We start from the raw sequence: 20,000 nt of genomic DNA, 5'->3' as shown, positions 1-20,000 counted from the left end.
CCAAAAACTTTGATTTCTCATAAGGTCCTGGCGAAGTCATCAAAATAACATTCGCCAATCCCTAGTCGGCATCGTTTATGGTTGAGACTAGGATGGTATCTGATCGTCTTCGAGCCCCCAACTTTCGTTCTTGATTAATGAAAACATCCTTGGCAAATGCTTTCGCAGTAGTTCATCTTTCATAAATCCAAGAATTTCACCTCCGACAATGAAATACGAATGCCCCCAACCATCCCTATTAATCATTACTCCGGTCCCGAAGACCAACACAATAAGACCAGAGTCCTATCGCGTTATTCCATGCTAATGTATTCAGAGCATAGGCTTGCTTTGAGCACTCTAATTTTTTCAAAGTAACATCGTCGAATCCACGTCCCAGCCAATTAAGTCCGGGAGCGTGTCTCCAACACAAAGGGCGGGGCGATCAGTGCACACCAAAGGAGGCGGACCGCACGCCCTGCCCCCAGATCCAACTACGAGCTTTTTAACTGCAACAACTTAAATATATGCTATTGGAGCTGGAATTACCACAGCTGCTGGCACCAGACTTGCCCTGCAATGGATCCTCGTTAAGGGATTTAGATTGTACTCATTCCAATTACCAGACTTATAAAAGCCCAGTATTGTTATTTATTTCACTACCTCCCCGTGTCGGGATTGGGTAATTTGCGTGCCTGCTGCCTTCCTTGGATGTGGTAGCCGTTTCTCAGGCTCCCTCTCCGGAATCGAACCCTAATTCTCCGTCACCCGTCACCACCATGGTAGGCCTCTATCCTACCATTGAAAGTTGATAGGGCAGAAATTTGAATGAAGCATCGCCGGCGCTGAGGCCGTGCGATTCGGGAAGTTATCATGATTCACCGCATTACCGAGCAAGCCCGCATGGGCCTTTTATCTAATAAATGCGTCCCTTCCAGAAGTCGGGAGTTGGTGCACGTATTAGCTCTAGAATTACTACGGTTATCCTAGTAGCAAGGTACTATCAAAGAAACTATAACTGATTTAATGAGCCATTCACAGTTTCACAGTACAAGAGAGTTTATACTTACACATGCATGGCTTAATCTTTGAGACAAGCATATGACTACTGGCAGGATCAACCAGGTAGCTATCTTTCGTCACACAAGCAGCACCGTTGCTGGGCGTTCCGACTCCACATCAAGTGTGGCTGCGGGGCAAAAAGGCATGACCTCATCACCAATGTGTTGTTCTTGATGTAAAGAGAAAGAGGGGAGGAGCACGAAGGCTCGAGAGTTTACGGGGAGAAAAAGAAAACGACAAATGGGGATGGGACGAGGGCATGCTTTCGTTTCCCACCGTGGACAAAGCCGCACACGAGCACGTGCATCGGCCATCACCACCACCACGCACGAGGCGTGCTCCACGTTGTCTTGTCTGCCACATTCCGAGCTCGTGTCGAGTCGAAAGACGATGGAGACGCTCATGCATTCCACCGTTTCACGTCAAGAAGAGCCCATCATGAGGTGCACTCAACCCCACTGGGAACAAGCCACGCTGATGAAGAAGCACCTCGATCACATCGTTCCATCGGTTTCGGTCCATCCGTATCGATACAAGCCGCACAATATTCACGACGAGAATTGCCGTTAGCATTGAGAACCATGGAGCTCGAACACGATCTCGCCACAAACGAGACACATGTTCAAGGCACTGCACTTCGCTCCTCACCGCCTAGTGGGCACAAGTTGACCGCCACGACGCGATGTCCTCGCAAGGATCACCACAAGTCACTTGAGCCTAACCATTCGGCGGGGGGTACATGGCATTTGCTCATGAGAGACTCCTCGCGGACAAGACGGATGCGGGGACCATATGCCTCACCTCACCCTCCCTTGGATCTCCAAGGAGTGTTTCGATGGAGCAAGCACCACTACCCTCATAGGTGTTGTGACGACACTCCCGTGGAGCCGTCATGGGGTAGGCAAGACCCACCCCGTGAAGCCCACCTCATGAGGGATCACCCTCTAATCAGCGTCTCCACAGCCTAGAGAATGCGTATCACACCCCGACACGGAACGCCGAAGCGTAACGCGTAATGCGTGATGTGCAGTGGAAGGTAACACGTAACGGGGCTAGGTAATGCGACACGATATCATGGTAACATGGCACAAGGAAACAACAAGCTGTGAGGGTCTAAAAACGTAGGGCCCTTCTTGAGGGCCCGAGTATATTGCAAGGTGCAAATGTGCAAGGCACAAGGGTAGCGGGCACGGGATGGCACAATAATCAACCTGCACTCCACCACGACGTGACACCGCTGGTGAGGTAAGGGCTCATGGAGCTCGGATCCCTCATACATACCCCCCTTTGAGAAAACTCGATGTCCTCATCGAGTTGTTAAAACTCAGATGATGTTAAAGGGGGTGATAATAATAAAGGTACTAAAAATTCGGGGGTCTTAACACGCCTCCCTATCAAGGCGGTCAGTGTCTATCCCGCTAGACTCTTAGACTTAACCAAAAGTTAGGGGGTCTTTACCAACTTGCTATCAAGTCGGTCAGGGTCTACCCGCTAGGTACCATGCCCACTAACTCGATACAAGTGCGGAACATGGTCTTTTGGAACTCGACTTAAGGTTAACCACCCACAGGCTCGATTACAAGTGTGGAGCGGCCCTTGGGACATAGACTAGGAAGAAATCTTTTATTGATGAGCACTTCAATCCATCCACCTGCTGACTAAATTACAAACACAGAATGGAGGTAACCCGGTTGGGTCCTAACAGTATGAGTGCGCAGACCATGCCAGTGGACTAGAGGCACGACTGGGTGCTCAACTAGGAGCATGCCATGCCATGAAAGCGAGGATCCAAGAGTTGGCGCCCTGCTGATTGTGGCTTTGATTGGCCTGATCTGTCAATCCACGCATCAAGTGGGAGAAATCATTTGTCCACGCTAGAGTGGACGCATTCCTCCATTTGCTTGAGGTAGCATTTGACCACCTAAGAGTGACCGCATACCTCAGCTTATGCGAGGTGCACTTGGAAGCCGCACCTCCTTGTGAAGATGGTGTTGAGATATCGAGCTCCACTCGTGATACGCCAGGGTGACCGTTGTGCATTTATGTCACCGACGTGTCAGTTGCAGATGCGGTTGGTACACCGCCCATGAATTATAGCTAGATGACAGCTATCCTTATCTACTCTAGTTCGTGGCTCAGTTAGTATGCCACCTTAGTTAGTTGTCTTTGGTTTGAGACCCATATATAGGGTTCTTCTATTTCTTTGTATGAGAGTTCTTTTTGGCTTACACAACTAAGAAGAGGAAAATTGTTTTCAGCCTCCACCTCTGTGTGTATTCCCCCATTGTGCAAGCAAGAAAGCTACAAGTGAGACTCCTTCCTTCTCTCCCACAATCTTAACATGGTATCAGAGCCTTGTTCGTGGTAAGGAGCTCAAGAAAGCAAGCCAAGCTCGCGGTGTTCTGGTAAGAGGAGCAGTGTTGCTTTCATTTTCTATTTTGGAAGCAGATCTCTGCAGGTAGCACAGCCGAAAAGTGCAGGAGTGCCATTTCGGGGCCTGTTTTTTTTATTTGAGGCCATTTCGGGGCCTGTTTTGGAGGCGGAAGTTTTTTGCACGCACTCAGGAAAAGACCCTATTTTATGATATGCGACCACTGTTCTACAGGTCGGTGAAAAGTTACTGTAGAAATTGCATCGTATGCTTGTGCGCAGAGACATTGGGAGTTTCAGAATCATCCTTGGTTCCTGTTTATGCAAAATCGTCACTAGGAAGTGACTGTGTGGTCAAATACCACTTTCGCCAGTTTTGCAGATTTGCCCTTGTGAGGGTGAAGCTGAGTTTTTGCAGTGACAAAATTTTTTGCAGTGTTCTGTAATGGCGTCTGATTCTCTTTCACAGATTGTAACTGAAAAGCTTGATAAGAACAACTTCCAGGCATGGAAGTTGAGGATGACGAATTTCCTTATGGGAAAAGGATATTGGAAATTTGTTGCAGGAAATGAAGAAGAACCAGTTCTTCCCGATGTTCCCAATCAACAGCAAATGCAGGCATTTAAAGCATGGCATGAGAGAGCCAGGAAAGTTATGTACTGGCTGTCTATCAGTATTTCAGACTCTATGATTGTGCATATTCAGGATGCAAGTACGCCAAAGGAGGCATGGGATACTTTGTCAAAAATGTATAGCACGAATACGCAAGCCAGGAAAATGCAGCTCAAGCAAGAGTTGCATAATGTGCAAAGAGAAAATATGAGCATCAATGACTACCACATGAAGGTGAAGAAGATTGCAGATGCACTTGCTTCCATTGGGTCGCCAGTGGAAGATGATGATTTAGTTTCTGTGACCTTGAATGGTCTAGGAAAGGATTATGCACAGTTTCGGACATCCATTTCAGTTCGTGAAAGATTTCTTGATTTTGAGGAGTTGATTGCTCTTCTAATTTCTGAGGAACAGAGAAATGGTGGTGCATCTTCTTCAGGAGGAACTTCAAAAGAAACTGTCTTCTACTCAAATGCTGGAAGAGGTAGAGGCAGAGGTAGAGGAGGCCGATTTGGAGGCCGTGGCAGAAATCAGAATATTCAGCAAACTCAAGAAAACCAGTCCTATGGAGGAGGACGTGGTAACTCTAGAGGCAGGGGGAGCCAAAGAGGTCGTGGTGGATGGCAAAGAGGCCAAAATGTAAACAGTAATGTTGAATGCTATTACTATGGTAAAATGGGTCATATGGCTAAAGACTGCTATAAAAAGCAGAATGACATCATGAATGGAAAACTGCAAAAAGAGAACTATGCATCTTCTAGTAGACAGGGTGATGACAGAAATGAGCATTTGTTTATGGTGCAGCACATGAACAATTCTGTGACAAGTGCAGAAGAAAGCAATGATGTATGGTATGTTGACTCGGGTGCATCAAACCACATGACAGGTCATGCAGAATGGATGGAGGATGCAAGGAAAATGGAAAAACCAGGATTTGTGGAGACTGGTGATGATACTGCACATCCTATTGTGCAGATTGGAAAAATTCCTTTGTCTATGTAGAATGGGAAAAAGAAATACCTGTCCGATGTATTTCATATCCCGAATATCATCAAGAATCTCGTTTCTGTTGGTCAAATGGTTGAACAGGGCTTGCAGGTCAGATTTAATCCTCATGGATGCTTTGTTGAGGATATGAAAAATAAAGGTCGCTTGATAGCAAAAGGAAAGAAGAAGGGCAGAATGTTTACATTGGATGCAGACATGTCTGAATTGTGAAGAGCACCCTGCCACGGCACAATATGAACCACGAACCGGCTAGGTAGAGGCTGCAAATACATTGCTGGACACAAAACCTGCAAGAAATCTCTTCTTTCTCACCAAGAACCATGCTCTCCAAACACACAAGAGAGGGACACACAAGAAATTTGACAATTCTTCCATCCTCACCCTCTTCCTCTTCCTCACTCTCCATTAGAAATGAGCATGAAGCACAAGAGAGGGAAACAAGAACAAGAAGGCAAGAGTTGTGCCAAAATGAGAGAGGAAGAAATGAACCGTGACATGAGAAGATAAAGGAAGAGAGAGGGTGTAACCACCTCAACCTCCCACCTCCCCAAATCCCACGACTGCAACCACCTCCTTTTCCTTTCTTGAATTATAAAATTCAAATTTGCATACATTGGCTAAGGTCTAAAGACCTTTCAATTTTTAGCATGAGACAAAAGGGTTTGACCTTTCCTTTTCCTAACAATATTTTATAGTGTGAGCCTTTTTGACTACACATTTTACATTGCTTCATATTTGATTTTTGACAAAGGGGTACAAAAGCAAAGTGTTAGTTTGCAAAGGATGTTTCCATGTTTAGCACATTTTTGTGCCTTTATTTGCACTGATTTCCTGGTCATCATTCTTCCCACGCTTAAGTGTGAAGCGTCCCCGCGAACAAACTTGAAGAAGAACCACAATCAGCTCTTGGAAAAATCTTCATCTTCATCTTCGTCTTTGGTCTTCATTGTCTTTGAATTGTCATTGGATTTGGATAGAAAAATAATCACAAAAATACACACACAACTAGGACGTTGAAGCCTAGGTTTAAACACATGCCAAATAAAACTACAAGAAAATACCCGAAAGATAGGGCTCTTCAACAATTTGTAAACAAGAACAAGGTCACACTCAAGTTAGAATGAAAGATAACCACACTATAAAGCTCATGAAAGAAACCCGAAAAAGATATCACACGTAAGCACACCCTCACAAGAGATATGGAAATAAGGTACGCCACCCGGTTGATATATTTTGGAAGGGAAAGAAAGGTAGGTTTTATTAAAGATAAAACTAAAATAAATAAAAATTAGTCAATACTTGTGTGTATAGAATGAGTGATATTGCAAAGGTCAAAAGGAAGTGGGTGAATGAGCTTTAAGGAAGGTCTTCCTTATTTTTTTCTTCTCTGTTAAAAGAAATGGAATAATGAGATAAGGTCGAATGGCCGTTGGTGCCACGCGGAAGACTGAGAAGCCATATCAAGAAAGATAAGGCGAACTTGATGTCGACACCATCATACAGTGTGATTCGATGCTGCAGATCTGTGATGATTGATCTTTTATAGCCCCTGAGACTGTAGCTGTCGATGCCATGGGAGAGACCTGGAAATCCTACACAACCATTTTTTTCTGACTGACTGATGCTATCGTCATTTGCATGGGCTACGCTATTTCTTGATGCTATGTCTGATGCCACCATGTCGTCCAGAATCGCAGCTGTCTTCAAGGTTATGTGTTCCAGGCGCAGTTTGAAGCACAAACAGTACTCAGTGAGCTCACAGGAGCAAAGGAAAGGATCTTCCGATTTGCCCAATCATGCGCAGCCATTTTGCCCTGAATAGCCGATGCTGCCATTATTAGCACGAGCTAGACTGTTTCTTGATCCTGCGCGGCCTAATCTTGCCATTGATGCGAGTCAGAGAAATGGGAGCTGATAGTGCAGATTGGAGGGATCAAAGCTGTGGTGGCTGGGGCACTCGCACTCTCTCTATCTCTCTACTCTGTGTCTCTGAGCACTAGTGACTAGGATGAGGCTGCGCTAGTGATTAAAAGGGTCGTCCGAAGTAGTAATATAGAATTATATGCAATGACTTAAGTGCTACGTGTTGGGTAATGGCCGCATCATTGTATCTCTGAGCCTGTCAAAGTCAGCGCACAGGAAACCTTTTGTATAAGCATTATTGTGCGCACTGCCACTACATTCATACTCACAGCTGTCTTCAAGGTTTTGCAAGATCCATCTATAAGGCATTACCCAATCCTTATTGAAACCTTCACTAACATTCCCATCAAAGCAGGTCCATCCTCTTCCTCTAAGAATGCAGCTCGTAAAGATTCAAGTTTTCCATGGCCAAAATGCAACTGCAACCCATTCTCTTGCAGGTTCCATAGCCACCTCTTTCCCGGCCAGTGCACCAAATGAAGAGCACCCTGCCACGGCACAATATGAACCACGAACCGGCTAGGTAGAGGCTGCAAATACATTGCTGGACACAAAACCTGCAAGAAATCTCTTCTTTCTCACCAAGAACCATGCTCTCCAAACACACAAGAGAGGGACACACAAGAAATTTGACAATTCTTCCATCCTCACCCTCTTCCTCTTCCTCACTCTCCATTAGAAATGAGCATGAAGCACAAGAGAGGGAAACAAGAACAAGAAGGCAAGAGTTGTGCCAAAATGAGAGAGGAAGAAATGAACCGTGACATAAGAAGATAAAGGAAGAGAGAGGGTGTAACCACCTCAACCTCCCACCTCCCCAAATCCCACGACTGCAACCACCTCCTTTTCCTTTCTTGAATTATAAAATTCAAATTTGCATACATTGACTAAGGTCTAAAGACCTTTCAATTTTTAGCATGAGACAAAAGGGTTTGACCTTTCCTTTTCCTAACAATATTTTATAGTGTGAGCCTTTTTGACTACACATTTTACATTGCTTCATATTTGATTTTTGACAAAGGGGTACAAAAGCAAAGTGTTAGTTTGCAAAGGATGTTTCCATGTTTAGCACATTTTTGTGCCTTTATTTGCACTGATTTCCTGGTCATCAAATTGAGTGCAGCAATGTTTGCACATGGGACCGGTGTAGTTGCAGATATTGATATCTGGCATAAACGCATTGGTCATGTTAATGTACAACGACTTAAATCAATGCAGGCCCAAAACATTGTTGCAGGATTGCCTAAATTCAAGGTTGCAGAAATGCATAAGGTATGTGAAGCCTATCAGTTTGGAAAACAGGCAAGGAAACCATTTCCTAGACATGTTCAAGAGAGTAAGAAGCCATTGGAATTAATCCACTCTGATGTGTGGACCACTAAAGCTACATCTCTTGGAGGCTGTCATTATTTTGTTACTTTTATTGATGACTATAGCAGAAAAGTTTGGGTGTATTTTATGAAAAAGAAAAGTGAAGTTTTTGGGCATTTCAAAACTCTTAAAGCTATGGTTGAAAAAGAAATAGGCCTGCAAATAAAATGCCTAAGGTCAGATGGAGGGGGAGAGTACCTCTCAAATGAGTTTGCAAGATTCTTGCAGGAGCATGGCATAAAGCAACAATATTCATGCAGTCATAACCCAGAGCAAAATGGAATTGCAGAAAGAAAAAACAGGCATATTGGAGAGGTATCTCGTGCCATGCTCAATGAAAAAGACCTGCCAGATTTTTATTGGGCTCAAGCAGTTGCTACAGCAGTCTACATAATGAACAGGACTCCCACTGTAGCAATACATGGGATGACTCTAGAGGAGAGGTATACTGGTAGGAAACCAGATATTTCTCATTTGAAAATTTTTGGTTGCATTGCCTATGTACATGTGCCAGATGAGTTGAGATCCAAGTTGGATCCAAAAGCTGAGAAGTGCATCTTTATTGGTTACTCTCTGCAACAAAAAGGGTATAGATGCTATAGCCCCTCTACTCGTAAGTTTACAGTGAGTAGAGATGTTGTTTCTGATGAGATGAGTAGCTAGTATAAACCAGTAAATGTGATTGATGATGTAGATGCACAAAATGGTAATGCTGCACAGAATTCACAGCAGCAGTCACAAAATATTAGTGGACCTGGAACGTCTTCTAGCAGTGGTTCACATTCTTCGCCATGGACAGGCAGATTGAGATCAGGAGAATCTTCTGAAGGCAATGCAAATAGTGGTATGCAGGTATCACGAAAAGGAAAAGAGAAGGTAGATCAACCCATGTTTGATGTGAATGCAGGTCACTCTTATGTGGATGGTGAATCCAGTGGCTCAGAACAGAGCATTGATGATGAGTTGGGTATTCCTTCTATTGTTACACCTGGAGTAAGGAAGACTAGGGATGTTTTGAGAGAACCTGGGAGTGAACCTACTTTGCATAGGTCTACGAGAGCTAGGTATCCTATGGATAGGCTGAAATATGATGGATTTATAGCCATTCACTATGCATATATGGTCAAAGTGATACAGGAACCAGAACCCACTTCTTTTGAGCAAGCCATGGGAAAAGAAAAATGGGAGAAAGCCATGGATGAAGAAATGGATGCCTTGGAAGCAAATGCTACATGGGAGTTGGTACCTTTGCCTAAAGGTAAGAATGCAATTGGCTGTAAGTGGGTTTATAAGGTGAAACACAATGCAGATGGTTCTGTGAACAGATACAAGGCAAGATTAGTAGTCAAGGGGTATGCACAAACATATGGCATTGACTATAAAGAAACATTCAGTCCGGTTGCAAGGATGGCAACCGTAAGAGCAGTCATTGCTATGGCTGCATCAAAGGGATGGTCTTTACATCAGATAGATGTAAAGAATGCCTTCTTGCATGGTGATTTGCAAGAAGAGGTCTATATGGAGCAGCCACCAGGTTATGTGCATGCTGTTCATCCTGAGTTTGTTTGCAGGTTGAAGAAAGCCTTGTATGGCTTGAAGCAAGCACCTAGAGCATGGTCTGACAAGATAGGACAGTATCTTGTCACTATTGGCTTTCAGATTTCCAAGGCAGATTTCTCACTTTATGTGAGAAAAACAGAGAAAGGTATTATGCTACTTGTCATTTATGTTGATGATTTGATTATGACAGGTGACAGTGATGAAGATATCCTTCATGTGAAAATGCTATTGAAGCAGAAGTTTAAGATGAAGGATTTGGGAGAGCTGCGTTATTTCTTGGGCATTGAGGTGATTAGATCACCAAGTGGGATACAGCTCTTGCAGAGGCAGTATGGATTGGACATGCTGTCCAAATATAGGATGATAGGCTGTAAGCCTATTTCAGTTCCCTTGGAGCAGAATGTGAAGCTGAGCACAGATGCAGGTGAGCTTCTAGAAGACCCTACTATGTACAAATGCATAGTAGGAAGTTTGATTTATATGACTATTACCAGGCCAGATTTGAGCTATGATGTTGGATTGGTAAGTCAGTTTATGCAGGCTCCAAGGAAACCACATTTGGATGCGGCTAGACGCATACTCAGGTATGTGAAGTCCACATTGCAGTATGGACTATTTTATGAGACTGGGGTTCAGATACAGTTGCATGGATACACTGATGCTGATTGGGCTGGTAGTATTTCTGATAGACAATCTACCAGTGGATATGTGTTCTCTTTTGGGAGTGCTACAGTCACTTGGAGCAGCAAGAAACAGCCTATAGTTGCCTTGTCGAGCACAGAGGCTGAGTACAGGGGTGCAGCAATGGCTGCATGTGAGGTAGCTTGGTTGCATAAGCTACTTTATGATATGCCTCAGTCTACAGATGGGCCAGTTGTCATTTATTGTGACAACATGAGTAGTATACACTTGGCAAATAACCCAGTCTATCATGCTAGAACAAAGCACATTGAGGTGCATTATCACTATGTGCGAGAGAGGGTTTTACTAGGTCTTATTGATCTAGTTTATGTCAGCACAGAGGATCAGGTAGCTGACATATTTACGAAGGCATTGGGCGCAGAGAAGCTGCGCAAGTTCAGAGACCTGCTTGATGTGCAGGAATTGGGATTGAGCTCGAGGGGGAGTGTTGATATATCGAGCTCCACTTGTGATACGCCAGGGTGACCGTTGTGCATTTATGTCACCGACGTGTCAGTTGCAGATGCGGTTGGTACACCGCCCATGAATAATAGCTAGATGACAGCTATCCTTATCTACTCTAGTTCGTGGCTCAGTTAGTATGCCACCTTAGTTAGTTTTCTTTGGTTTGAGACCCATATATAGGGTTCTTCTATTTCTTTGTATGAGAGTTCTTTTTGGCTTACACAACTAAGAAGAGGAAAACTGTTTTCAGCCTCCACCTCTGTGTGTATTCCCCCATTGTGCAAGCAAGAAAGCTACAAGTGAGACTCCTTCCTTCTCTTCCACAATCTTGACAGATGGTGGGGCGTTGTATGCCCGAGGTTGATGAGGAAACCACCGTCTTGTTTAGGTGGTACATCTCCTTACGTGTAAAGCGCGAATGGAAAGGGGGTTGGCCGTTCTTTTATACTCGTGGCTACGCGAGTTTTCCACTGCTTTTCTGGCAGCTTGAACCAAAGCCTTTCGTTTATACTCCTGGCAAAAGGAGTTCTTCCTCCTTCGGATCTTCCTTCTTTTCTGGTGCACTGAGGGCACTGGATGTGTGGCCTTTCATTTATCCTCTAGGCACAAGGAGCCTGCTAGATAACCATCATATGCATTATACAAACCCGTTCCTTTATTCTCCCGTGGCAAGGAGTCTTCGACCGTCTGAGTAACAACCTTGTTCCTTTCTTTATCCTCCTGGACTAAGGAGTCTTCGCAAGGATCATCGTTGAACATGGCCATTCGTTTATCCTCCTGGAGTGAGGAGTCTTCACAGGTATCACCCTGCTGCTTGCCCATTCTTTTATCCTCCCGGCACAAGGAGTCTTCATAGGTATCATCTTGGAATGTGGCCATTTGTTTATCCTCCTGGCTGCAGGAGTCTTCCGATTCTAGATCTGACCCATAGGTCTCACTGGTTTTAGCACCGTCTTCTATCAACACTCCATCAAACATAAACTTAGGCCCAATGGCCTATGGTATGCACATTGTAGGGTGTATGGCCTCTGGTTTCTTTATACTCGTCCGTGCCTTCACGAGTTCTTCATCCCACTCTTCTATCTCTGAATCTGACCCAGAGGTCACCTGTTCGTCCTCATAATCTTCGATGAGCACTCCATCCACGATATAGCTAGACACCCTAGCTCCTGATAAGCTCAATGGATGAGTGTTGGCCACGGTTTCTTTTATACTCGTCCATGCCATCCCGAGTTTTTCATATTGCCTCTCTGTATCTGGCCCGTAGGCCCCTTCTGGGTCTATCTGATGTGTGGCCGTTTGTTTAGGCTCCCGGCTCAAGGAGACTACAAAGATGTCATCATGATCATCCGCCGTTTGTTTATCCTCCCGGCACCAGGAGTCTTCACAGGGATCACCCTGATAGATGTCCATTCGTTTATCCTCCCGGTACCAGGAGTCTTCATAGGTTCCCTCTTGTAGGTAACATTGGCTTGAGTCTTCATAACATATGGCCCTCTCTTCTTCTTCTTCATATCCTTCGCTCCAGCACCACTCTGGGTCCACTGGACTATCTGCATATTTTTTTGGATCTTTAGTTTCTGACTTGTCACCACCTGACCCGACTATGGCCCCTGTCAGCTTGCCAATAAATTGGCCACGCGAGTTTGAATCCGACTCTGTGCCATACTGAGAGTCACCAACCCGCGAGCTCGTACCCGGCTCCATCTGGCCTCTCTTTTCCTTCAAGGACTCATCCCATAGCAGCCTGACTTTAGCCATAGCGGTCCTTTGTGTTACAGTCCAGACCGAATTCCTATGTACCGCATCTTCATTCTCCTTATCTTCTTCTTCATCCTCTGCATGCTGCTCTTCATCTTCTTCTTCATAATCTGACTCCGTAGAGTCGCTTTTAGCATCGCTACTTGACTCCTCAGAGTCCTCTTCACTCCCACTCGACTCCTCAGAGTCGTCTCCATCCTCATAAGACTCCGAAGAGTCATCCTCATATTCATCCGACTCCGTAGAGTCATCTTCATTGTCACTGGACTCCGCAGAGTCATCACTATGCTCACTGGAACCTTCGTCGCTTGAGCTTGAACTGGGCTCCTGGCGACTCGGTATTGCTCTCGACCTCGTATGGGTAGCTGGGGTCGATAGGGCCACCCATCGTGGGGTTGAACTTGGCATCATTTCCTTTTGAAGCATTGGCGTTGGCAAGCCACCCACCGCAGCATCTGCACCAAAGTCCCTAGCAATCCCCTTCTTCAAGGTGCTTTCGAGATACAAGGTATCCCCGTCGCCCACTTCTGCAAGGTACTCACAATATTGCATAATACTTGCGTTCAGCACTTCCACTTCTTTTTGGCACAAGTCCAAGTCATTGCGGACCTTTTCGATGCACCGGTCTAGCTTCGACAGCACCGTTCCAAGGGGCTCTGATTTGCCATTCAGCTTATCCACCTTGGTTTGACATAGCTTAGCTTCTAGAGACTCCATCTGTAGGTAATCTACTAGGAGGCGCCTTTTTTCGGCATACCTCCCCTCGATTTCTTCTTTTCTCATGGCAGCCTTTGATTTTCGCACAAGGGACATTTTACTTCTACCAGGCTCGCTCACTCGGGGGTCATTACACACCTGCCGAGGAGTTTGCTCTTATACCAAGTGTGACGACACTCCCGTGGAGCCAGGCAAGACCCACCCCGTGAAGCCCGCCTCATGAGGGATCACCCTCTAATCAGCGTCTCCACAACCTAGAGAACGCGTATTACACCCCGACACGGAACGCCGAAGCGTAACGCATAACGCGTGATGTGCAGCGAAAGGTAACACGTAACGGGGCTAGGTAACGCGACACGATATCATGGTAACATGGCACAAGGAAACAACAAGCTGTGAGGGTCTAAAAACGTAGGGCCCTTCTTGAGGGCCCGAGTATATTGCAAGGCGCGAATGCGCAAGGCACAAGGGTAGCGGGCACGTGATGTTGCAATAATCAACCTGCACTCCACCACGACGCGACACCGCTAGTGAGGTAAGGGCTCATGGAGCTCGCATCCCTCATAGGTGTTTTTGGCTCCAACGGCAAGGCATACCTACAAAGCCCAAAATTTCTTGGGGGGGGGGGGGAAGGGCACGTCGCAACATGGCGTATTGAGGGGGGAAGGGGGGGGCGTGTCGTGTATGGGTGGGGGGGGTTGGGGTGGGGATGTCATGGGGGGGGGGGGGGGGGGGGTTGGCACGTCGCAACATGGTGTGGTGTATGTTGAGGGGGGAAGGGGGGGCGCGTCCCGTCGTGTCGTGTCATGGGTGGGGGGGTGGGGTGGGGATGTCATGGGGGGGGGGGGGGGGGGGGCGCGTCGCGTCATGCCGTGTCATGGGTGGGGGGGGATGTCATGGGGAGGGGGGGGGCACGTCGCGACATGGTGTGGTATGTGTTAAGGGGGGAAGGGGGAGGGGGGGCGCGTCGCATCGTCTCGTGTCATGGGGGGGCACGTCTCGTCGTGTCATGTCATGGGTGGGGGGCGCATCGCCTCGTGTCGTGTCATGGGGGGTGGGGGGATGTCATGGGGGGGGCACATCGCATCGTGTCGTGTCATGGGGGCGGCGCGTCGCGTCGTGTCGTATTATGGGTGGGGGGGGTGGGGTGGGGATGTCATGGTGAGGGGGGGGCGGCACGTCGCGACATGGTGTGGTGTGTGTTAAGGGGGGAAGGGAGGGGGCAAATTTTGGAGGTGGGGGGAGGGCGCGTCGCAACATGGTGTGGTGTGTGTTGGGGGGGGGGGGGGGGGGGGGTGTCGCGACATGTTGTGGTGTGTGTTGAGGGGGGAAGGGGGGGGGCCGAATTTTGGAGGTGGGGGGGAGGGCGTGTCATGTCATGGGGGGGGGGGGGGGGGGAGCGCGCGTCGCGACATGGTATGGTGTGTGTTGAGGGGGGAAGGGGGGGCGCCTCGCGACATGGTGTGGTTTCATGTCATGGGGCGGGGGATGTCATGGGGGGGGGGGGGGGAGCGGGGGCGGGGGCGGGGGCTGTACGTCGTGACATGGGGTTGTGTGTGTTGAGGGGGCGTCGTGTCATGTCCTGGGGTAGGGGGATGTCATGGGGGGGCCGCGTCGCATCATGTCATGTCGTGTCATGGGGGGGCGCGTCGCATCGTGTCGTGTTGTGTCATGGGGGGTGGGGGGGATGTCATGGGGGGGAGCATCGCGTCATGTCGTGTCATGGGGAGGGGCGCGTCGCATCGCATCATGTCGTGTCATGGGGGGTGGGGGGATGTCATGGGGGGGCGCTTCACGTTGTGTCATGTCATGGGGGGTGGGGGGGATGTCATGGGGGGGGAGGGGGGTTGTCATGTTATGTTGGGGAGGGGGCACGTTGCGTCGTGTCGTGGCATGTGGGGGGGGAGGGGGGTCGCGACACCCCGCGTCACCCCCCACGACACGGCACACCCCCCCACCCCCCACCCCCCCACGACGCAGATCCCCCCCCCCACCCCACCTCAAAAAACCCCACTCCATCCACATCACCCCACCACGCCTCCAAAAACCCCGCTCGACCCACCGTGCCCCGCGTCACCCCCATGACACGGCACACCCCACTGCACCCCTCCACGACGCCCTCCCGCACCCCACCTCGAAAAACCCCGCTCCCTCCACACCACCCCACCACGCCTCTGAAAACCCTGCTCGACCCACCCCACCCCGCATCACCCCCCCTCCCCCAAGACACGGCACACCCCCCCCACCCCACCGCACCCCCCCATGACGCCCCCCCGCACCCCACCTCGAAAAACCCCGCTCCATCCACACCACCCCACGATGCCTCCCGAAACCCCACTCGACCCACCCCACCCCGCGTCACGCCCCCACGACACGGCACACCCCCCCACCCCCCATGACGCGGCGCATCCCCCCCTCCTCCGACCCCACCTCGAAAAACCCCGCTCCATCCACACCACCCCACCACGCCTACCAAAACCCTGCTCGACCCACCCCACCCCGTGTCACCCCCCCACGACATGGCACAACCCCCCCACCCCACCGCACCTCCCACGACGCCCCCCCGCACCCTACCTCAAAAAACCCCGCTCCCTCCACACCACCCCACCACACCTCCGAAAACCCAGCTCGACCCACCCCACCCCGCGTCACCCCCCACGACACGGCACACCCCCCCACCCCGCCGCACACCCCAACGATGCCCCCCCACATCGCGTCCTGTCGTGTCGTTTCATGGGGGGTGGGGGGGATGTCATGGGGGGGGGGGGGGGGGGGGGGGGGCGCGTCGTGTCGTGTCGTGTCATGGGTAGGGGGGGTGCAGTGGGGATGTCATGGGGAGGGGGGGCGGCACGTCGCGACATGGTGTGGTCCGTGACATGGGGAGGGGGGGGGGTGTGTTGTGTCGTGTCGTGTCATGGGTGGGGGGGGGATGTCATGGGGGGGGGCACGTCGCGTCGTGTCATGTCATGGGGGATGGGGGGGGGGATGTCATGGGGGGGGGGGGGGGGGGGGGGCGTGTCGCGTCTTGTCGTGTCATGGGGGGGCACGTCAAGTCGTGTCGTGCCATGGGTGGGGGGGGGGGTGGGGGGGGGGATGTCATGGGGGGGGGCACGTCACGTCGTGTCGTATCATGGGGGGTGGGGGGGGGTGGGGGGGGCACGTCGCGTGTGGGGGGGGTGGGGTGGGGCTGTCATGGTGAGGGGAGGGGGGGCGGCACGTTGCGACATGGTGTGGTGTGTGTTGAGGGGGGAAGGGGGGGGGGCAAATTTTGGAGGTGGGGGGAGGGCGCGTTGCGACATGGTGTGGTGTGTGTTGGGGGGGGGGGGGGGGGGGGCGTCGCGACATGTTGTGGTGTGTTTTGAGAGTGGAAGGGTGGTGGCTGAATTTTGGAGGTGGGGGGGAGGGCATGTCATATCATGGGGGGGGGGGCGCGTCACAAAATGGTGTGGTGTGTGTTGAGGGGGGAAGGGGGGGCGTGTCGCGACATCGTGTGGTGTCATGTCATGGGGCGGGGGGAGGGGGATGTCATGGGGGGGGACGCTTCGTGTCGTGTCATGTCATGGGGGTGGGGTGGGATATCATGGGTGGGCGCGTCGCGTCGTGTCGTGTCATGGGGAGGGGGGTGGGGTGGGGATGTCATTGGGGGAGGAGGGGGCGGGGGCAGGGGCGACGCGTCGTGACATGGGGTTGTGTGTGTTAAGGGGGAGTCGTGTCATGTCATGGGGGGCGCGTTGCGTCGTGTCATGTCATGGGGGGGGAGTGCATCGCGTCGCATCATGTCGTGTCATGGGGGGTGGGGGGATGTCATGGGGGGGAGGGGGGTTGTCATGTTATGTTGGGGAGGGGGCGTGTCGCGACGTGTCGTGGCATGGTGGGGGGGGAGGGGGCGTCGCGACACCCCGCGTCACCCCCCACGACACGGCACACCCCCCAACCCACCCCACCCCCCCATGACGCGGCTCCATCCACACCACCACACCACTCCCCCCCACACGGTGGGTCGAGCGGGGTTTTTGGACGTGTGGTGGGGTGGTGTGGATGGAGCGGGGTCATGGGGGGGCACACCCCCCAACCCACCGCACCCCCCCATGACCCCGCTCCATCCACACCACCCCACCACACGTCCAAAAACCCCGCTCGACCCACCGTGCCCCACGTCACCCCCCACGACACCGCACACCCCCCCACCCCATCGCACCCCCCCACGACGGCCCCCCACACCCCACCTCAAAAAACCCTGCTCCCTCCACACCACCCCACCACGCCTCTGAAAACACCGCTCGACCCACCCCACCCCGCGTCACCCCCCCTCCCCCACCACACGGCACACCCCCCCACCCCACCGCACCCCCCCCACGACGCCCCCCTGCAACCCACCTCGAAAAACCCCGCTCCCTCCACACCACCCCACCACTCCTCCGAAAACCGTGCTTGACACACTCCACCCCACGTCACCCCCCACGACACGGCACACCCCCTCACCCCACCGCACGCCCCGACAATGCACCCCCGCACCGCGTCGTGTCGTGTCGTGTCTTGGGGGGTGGGGGTGGGGGGGGTGGGGTGGGGGGGGATGTCATGGATGGGGGGGGTGCGTCGCGTCGTGTCGTGTCATGGGGGGTGGGGGGGATGTCATTGGGGGGGGGGGGGGGGGGGGGGGGGGGGGCGGCACGTCACGACGTGTCGTGTCGTGTCATGGGGGGTGGGGTGGGGATGTCATGGGGGGGTGGCGCGTCTTGTCGTGTCGTGTCAAGGGGGGGCGCGTCTCATCGTGTCATGTCATGGGTGGGGGGGTGGGGTGGGGATGTCATGGCGGGGGGGGGGCGCATCGCGTCGCGTCGTGTCGTGTCATGGGGGATGGGGGGGATGTCATGGGGGGGGCGCGTCGCGTCGTGTCGTGTCATGGGTGGGGGGGTGGGGCGGGGATGACATGGGGAGGGGGGGGGCACGTTGCGACATGGTGTGGTGCGTGACATGGTCATGGGGGGGGGGGGGGGGTGCGGCGCGTCATGTCATGTCATGGGGCGGGGGGGGGGAGGGGGGGCGGCACGTCGTTTCATGTCATGGGGCGGGGGGGTGGGGTGGGGATTCCATGGTGGGTGGGGGGGGGGGGGGGGGACGCGCGTCGCGACATAGTGTGGTGTGTGTTGAGGGGGGAAGGGGGACGGGCCGAATTTTGGAGGGGGGGGGATGTCATCTTATGTTGGGGGGGGGGGGGGGGGGCGCATCTCGTCGTGTCGTGTCATGGGTGGGGGGGGATGTCATGGGGGAGCCGGGGGGGGGGGGGGGGCGCGTCGCGACGTGTCATGTCATGGGGGGTGGGGGGGATGTCATGGGGGGGGCACGTCACGTCGTCGTGTCATGGGAGGGGGGGATGTGCCCTGGGGGGTGGGGTGGGGATGTCATGGGGGGGGGGGGGGCGCGTCACATCGTGTGGTGTCATGGGTGGTGGGGGGGATGTCATGGGGGGGGACATGTCGCGACGTGTCGTGTCATGGGGGGTGGGGTGGGGATGTCATGGGGGGGGGGGGGGGAGGAGGGGGGCGTCGCGTCCTGTCGTGTCATGGGGGGGTGGGGAGATGTCACGCGGGTGGCATGTCGCATCGTGTCATGTTATGGGTGGGGGGCACATCGCAACATGGTGTGGTGTGTGTTGAGGGTGGAAGGGGGGGGCAAATTTTGGAGGTGGGGGGAGGGCGCATCGCGACATGGTGTCGTGTGTGTTGGGGGGCGGGGCGTCGCGTCATGTCGTGTCATGGGAGGGGGGCGTCGCGACATGTTGTGGTGTGTGTTGAGGGGGGAAGGGGGGGGCTGAATTTTGGAGGTGGGGGGAGGGCGTGTCATGTCATGGGGGGGGCGCGTCGCGACATGGTGTGGTGTGTGTTGAGGGGGGAAGGGGGGCGTGTTGCAACATGGTGTGGTGTCATGTCATGGGGCGGGGGAGGGGGACGTCATGGGGGGGCGCTTCGTGTCGTGTCGTGTCATGGGGGGCGGGGTGGGATGTCATGGGGGGGGGGGGGGGAGGGGGCGGGGTGGGGGGCGGCGCGTCGTGACATGGGGTTGTGTGTGTTGAGGGGGCGTCGTGTCATGTCATGGGGCGGGGGGATGTCATGGGGGGACGTGTCGCGTCGTGTCATGTCATGTCATGGGGGGCGCGTCGCGTCGCGTCGTGTTGTGTCATGGGGGGTAGGGGGAGGGATGTCATGGGGGGGCGCATCGCGTCAGGTCGTGTCATGGGGAGGGGGCGTTGCGTCGCATCGTGTCGTGTCATGGGGGGTGGGGGGATGTCATGGGGGGGCGCGTCGCATCATGTCGTGTCATGGGGGGTGGGGGGGATGACATGGGGGGGGAGGGGGGTTGTCATGTTATGTTGGGCAGGGGGCACGTCGCGTCATGTCGTGGCATGGTGGGGGGGAGGAGGCGTCGACCTATTTAAAGTTTCAGAATAGGTCGAGGGTGTTTCACACCCGATGCCTCTAATCATTCGCTT

The 20,000-nt window shown here is 52.4% G+C and overlaps 1 non-coding gene across 1 annotated transcript in view; it reads right to left on the bottom strand.

Moving 5' to 3' along the window:
- Positions 1-1,107, bottom strand: part of LOC148029593 (18S ribosomal RNA) — a 1,812-nt gene extending 705 nt beyond the window's left edge. Inside the window, exon 1 of the ribosomal RNA XR_015692538.1 lies at positions 1-1,107. This exon is cut by the window's left edge and continues 705 nt beyond it. This is a non-coding gene — a ribosomal RNA (18S ribosomal RNA).
- Positions 1,108-20,000: the final 18,893 nt, after the last annotated feature.

This window comes from Lygodium microphyllum, chromosome 11, assembly GCF_053477565.2.
Source record: "Lygodium microphyllum isolate KBCC chromosome 11, Lygodium_microphyllum_v1.1.10, whole genome shotgun sequence".
In the NCBI taxonomy this organism is placed as follows: Eukaryota; Viridiplantae; Streptophyta; class Polypodiopsida; order Schizaeales; family Lygodiaceae; genus Lygodium; species Lygodium microphyllum.
Note: the sequence above shows the minus strand (reverse complement) of the source record. Positions and strands in the feature narration are given on the sequence as shown.